A 5,569-nucleotide genomic window follows, 5' to 3' on the forward strand; every position below is an offset into this window, starting at 1 on the left:
CACAAGCCTTCATGATTTTTTTAATTTAAACTGTATCATTATCCAGCTTTTAAGGCATCAACTTCAGCTTTTTGGTCATATGAAGCTTATGAATGTGAACTTTGAGACATTTATGACTTTTCAACAAATCACATAAACTATGGAAATATTCTCATAACTGTTTGGCTTTTCCACAGCATGCTTCTCAGCATGATGACGCTGTAAATGACAAACGACAGAAAAGACAAATGCGGTGTTGAAATCTTCATTTCTGCTGGACGGGTGTCTCGTAACTGGCTGGGCTACAGATGGATCGCTGCAAACTTAGAGTAAAGGTTAGGGGGAAGTGCTCGGCTCCAAATCACCATCATGGAAACACTAAAGAAATGTTGTAGAAAAATAAAGCGAATAAAATAGACTATGTGTCAGACATTGAATTATGCACCATGAAAAAGTACTCCACAAAGTACACTATGCTTTTCTTCTTCAATCATATACCTTCAGTCTTCTGCACTCTTGTAATGAGTGGTGCGCTGCATATTTGCATTCATGTGTACTGAAAATGGTCAAAAGACTGAGATTTGCCTGTAAACCACATTGGGCAATGTTGGGTAACCTCCAAGCAGTTTGACACAGCTCCAAGTTACTCAACCCTCCCACTGTCCTAATGGGTGTGACCCCGCGAGGAAAGTTGACCATGTAGCAGGGTTGATGGTTTATCCCTTGGGCCTTTGTGGCAGGGGTGAGGAGTGAGCACCACCTCACCCCGCCTCATGGACCTCAAGGGATAAACCATCAATCCTGCTCAATGGTCAACTTTCCTCATGGGGTCACCCATAAAGACAGTGGGAGGGTTAAAGTACTTTCCCCAAGTGGTTAGTACCCTAAACCAAAGTAATTGCCAAATAGCCCAAAGCAGAATAACCAAAGCTTTACTAGCAGAAACCCCACAGCAGAATCTAAAATACCCAAAACGCTTTTCATTGTCCATCAGCTCAACCATGAAATAAATGATAATGTACTATAAATCACAACACCACAAGCTAAATCATCCTCTTTAAGGTCAAACTGAGAGGCAAACATCAAATCTAGATACTTAATCAAACAACGGCTTGAAACACAATCTGAACCAGAGTGAAAACAATAAACAACCTATATGTTACCCAAATCACCAAACAGGGTGGGACAAATGCACATTTAACCAGCATTAATGCCGCAAGAAATACTTTCCCCATCAAATAACATAATTTCTGTACCAAACACTGTGGCCACGCGCTGCCAATTAGTCAGCTCAGTGACATCACACATCAAAAAGCTCCACAGCAGCAACAGAAATGTCCACAAACATGTGATATAAGGGTTTATCTTACCTACTGTCTGGGACTTTAGATGTTCCTTTTTTCCACAAACAAATTCTGTGAAGCCACTTCCTTTGGGCTGTATACGCACCAATGCTTCTTCGTTGATGTTTAATGGCAGCTTGTGTCCACCAAAGTTGCACTACTGCCGTCTCTTGACTTCTATCACACTTCTTACAAGTCTCATCTGCTTGAAGGTCCATTGTGTTAGAATTTAATGAGACTGACATCCTGTGGTCAAATTTGGTTTCAGCAGCCCATTTTCAAAACTCGCTGGTCACTCTGTCACTTCCATTCCACGAGTTTCATGGCTGTTGCTAGTTACAGACCCACACCAGAGGAAAGAAAGAAAACGATCTTTTATATAGCACCTCTCCAGATAAACATCACGAGGCGTTTCACAAAAACAAAGAAAAAAGTATAAACTGATTTAAAAAAACAATGAAAAATATGTTTAAAATGAGAAAAAATATGTGATTAAAAATTATGTAAGGAAAGAGAGAGAGAAAATGATAGGAAAGAGGGAAAGCAGTGGATCGTGGGGAAAAGGTGGAACAAGTAGAAGATTCTAGATGACGAGTGAACGAGTCATACACAGTAAGTTCATAATAAGTAAATATATTTCACTGTAATATCGAGCTGTTGGTAATCAAAAATGTAGCTTGCAATTTTTTAGAGTGGACTATTTGTTTCTAATTCACCGTTAGCATTGTTAGCGCAATGTTAGCCTCCAGCCTTCTTTATCCAATATTAGAGTAAAAAAGATGCTGTGGCTTCTTAGGGGTACAAGAAATTACTTCTGAGTCACTCCTGTTAACAGGCTTAGGTCCTTTACGTTTTCCAGCCAGCGTAGCATTACAAATGCCAACACTGCAGCTTTAGCGCGACACAGACTCTGCTACCCCGCAGGCTTTCAGATTGTAAACAAAGACTACGTCCATCTTTGGCCACTTTGAAAGGAGAAAAACTAACAACCCCCGGCCGTCTGAGAATTTCATTTGTTTCAATGTAACCTTTCTTCCAACATGATTGAGAAATTAGACTCTTTTACTTTTTTATTGTTTTACTGTTTTATTGTTATTCGCCTCCAGTGCATTTAATTCTACCGAGGATGGTGCTTACCCAACTAAAAAACACATTTTATTATGTTTTTTTCACAAAATCAAACATTTTGTTACTGGCATGATAGTTAAAATATAAATATAATAAAATAAAATAAATTAAAATATTAAATCCCAACAGGCTAGAAAAATCAATAGTAATCCCACATGATCTGTATGCTGCTTCTGCAACCATAGGCAGTACAAAAACTGTTGACTCCAGTTGGGTTTGGAGAGTGAGGAACCCTTCCAATATGGAGGCGATGCTGGTATGGTCTCCAGTGCCCAATGGGGCATCTACGTATTCATGTCTATAAGGAGCCTAAGCAGGGGCGGCGTTAGGCCCGGCTACTTGGAGTAGGACCTGGCTGCAGACGTCAGCTGGTGTGTCGAGAGCAAGATGGCGTGTCATTACTTTTACCGGAAAATCGACGAGCGAAAGACCTCGGCAGGAAGTTGGTCTTTTTTTGGCGGCCGCTACGTTGTTTTTGTTTCAACCATACTCGGCGGGTTTCAATTGAGGAAAGGTAAGGATAAGGATGATAGATAAAGAAAGAAAGATAAGGATGAAATTAACTAATTGTTGCAACCTTTCTTAGTTCTTAAATGTAGGCACTGTAGCGTTTAAAGCTTTACCAGAGAATTACTGCAAAGGGCACCGTGTTTCATAGCTAATTGTATCAATATTAACACGCAGTCTTAAAACGAATGCAGGGAGATCACAAGCTAACACAAAAGCTACATAAATAAAGCTATCAGCAATTGTAGCTTAGCTTTAACTTAGCTATTTGATTTTTCTGGTCTCCCTGTTTGTTAAAACAGTTAAAGTAATAATATTAACTTTATATATAATTTAGACATGATGTAAAGACCACGATTTCTAATAATGACTTAACTGAAACGTTATTAATACCCTTTTTTAATTAAAAAGCGTAGATGCTAAAGTTAGCTTCCGATTCGGGAAATGGCTAAAGGGCTAATACACCCAATTTTTCTCTACTCTGACCATTTTTATTCTGCTCTAGCTCAAAACCTACAACACATACACTCTTCAAACCTGTTTTAGATTATTCTGGGCTCGTAGGAATGCATAAAACATAGTTTGTGATTTGTGAAACCTTCCTCTGATTTGTGAAACTTCAAAAAGACAGATTTATGAATTTATTTTTCAGCATCTGGCCCACACTGGAACTGGTCCTGTGCACCCAGAAATAAAATGTATTTTCTGGACAAGGTTAGCTTTCAATATCTCTAAATATTTTTCAGTTATTGTGTGTGGTGTGCTGGGTCATTCTACTGTGGTTGCACAAATCAGGTGTCCTGCACCAGGTACAATAACTTTGAAATAGTAGCCGCTTCTCTAATTAATGCCGCCCTCCTTCTGATTCTGTTTCAGAATAATCCTAACCTTATAAAAAATAGATATTTTTGTCGACTGACTGCTTTGATCGGGTTTGGTTTAATTAATATTACCGGATTTAAGCACATGTAGCTGCAAATCATTCAGGAGTTGGAGGCCTTAAATATAGATCTAAAATGAATATCGGACTTCTTCAAGTGACACTGACAAAACTCCTTACATGTGCTTGTATTCTTCATTTGCTAATAAGATGTATTTTTATCTAAATTCCAGGACAATCGAGGCTTTGAAAAATGGAACCCAGGCAGTGATTTCAGATGGTGAAATCAAGGTAATGTTTAATTATAATAAATTAAGACTCTAAAATTGGACATAGGATAATGCAATCCCTTGTTTTCTGTGGTAATGTTGCTTATTTTTAACTCTTGTCTCTACTCAGACTGTGTATAAGGATCTCTGCAGTGGTAGAGTGAAGTCTGGCCTCATGTATCTGGCACAATCCAGGTGTCTCGCTTAAATTAAAGCAAAGACTAAAGCCACTGATGTTCCACTTTGCTGATGCACAGGTAAATGTATACTGACTTACAATAAGCTGCATCACATTTATTTATGTGGATGCATGGTCAGTGGGCCACCTGGGTCCGTTGTCTAATGCTGAGAGGAACGTTTTGTTCATTTTTATGTTAACGTGTTTTATAGGTTGACGAGCTGACAGAGCGGATTTGTTCATGCTCAGGAATAGATAAACTAATAAAGAAGAGAGTGTTCCAGTTTCTGGACTTGGTGTTTGATGTCCTTGTTCCAGAGGTACAACGCAGTCTTCAGCAGTGATTGGTATAAAAGTTACTTTTCGAAAACATTTGACAGTGTATGAAGTAATCCTTAACAGAGTTTGGTGGCTTGAGAATCTCGTCTCTGCTTTTTGCGGATGATGTGGTCCTCCTAGCTTCACCCAGCTCTGACCTTCAGCTCTTGCTGGGTAGGTTCGCGGCCGAGTGTGAAGCAGCTGGGATGAGGGTCAGCACTTCCAAATCCATGGTTCTCGACCGGAAAAGGGTGGCTTGCCAACTCCGGGTCGGGGGAGAGGTCCTACCTCAAGTGGAGAAGTTTAAGTATCTCAGGGTCTTGTTCACGAGTGAGGGTAGGAGGGATCGGGAGATCGACAGGTGGATTGGTTCGGCGTCTGCAGTGATGCGGACGCCGATCTGTCGTGGTGAAGAGGGAGCTGAGCCAGAAAGCCAGGCTCTCGATTTACCGGTCGATCTACGTCCCAATCCTCATCTATGGTTATGAGCTTTGGGTAATGACCGAAAGAACGAGATCGCGGATACAAGCGGCTAAAATGAGTTTCCTCCGTAGGGTGGCCGGGCTCAGCCTTAGAGATAGGGTGAGGAGCTCGGACATCCGGGAGGGACTCGGAGTAGAACCGCTGCTTCTCTGGATCGAAAGGAGCTAGTTGAGGTGGTTTGGGCATCTGGTCAGGATGCCTCCTGGACGCCTCCCCGGGGAGGTGTTTCGGGCAGGTTCTGCCGGCAGGAGGCCCCCGGGTCGACCCAGGACACGTTGGAGAGGTTACATCTCCAATCTGGTCCGGGAACGCCTTGGGGTCCTGCCGGAGGAGCTGGTGGACAAGGCCGGGGAGAGGACGGTCTGGAGCTCCCTAGTTGGGATGCTGCCCCCGCGACCCGGACCCGGATAAGCAGAGGAAGATGACAACGATGAAGTAATCCTGCATGTTTTTCAGGTAACAATAAAAGTGTTGGAAAAATGGG

The 5,569-nt window shown here is 41.6% G+C and overlaps 1 long non-coding RNA gene across 1 annotated transcript; it reads left to right on the top strand.

The window, feature by feature from the left end:
• The first annotated feature begins 2,602 nt into the window (after positions 1 to 2,602).
• LOC139062723 (uncharacterized) lies at positions 2,603 to 4,482 on the top strand. Its single transcript, XR_011516291.1, has 3 exons — positions 2,603 to 2,964; positions 4,071 to 4,128; positions 4,237 to 4,482. It is a non-coding gene; the product is annotated as an uncharacterized lncRNA (long non-coding RNA).
• Positions 4,483 to 5,569: the final 1,087 nt, after the last annotated feature.

This window comes from Nothobranchius furzeri, chromosome 14 (genome assembly GCF_043380555.1).
Source record: "Nothobranchius furzeri strain GRZ-AD chromosome 14, NfurGRZ-RIMD1, whole genome shotgun sequence".
NCBI lineage: Eukaryota > Metazoa > Chordata > Actinopteri > Cyprinodontiformes > Nothobranchiidae > Nothobranchius > Nothobranchius furzeri.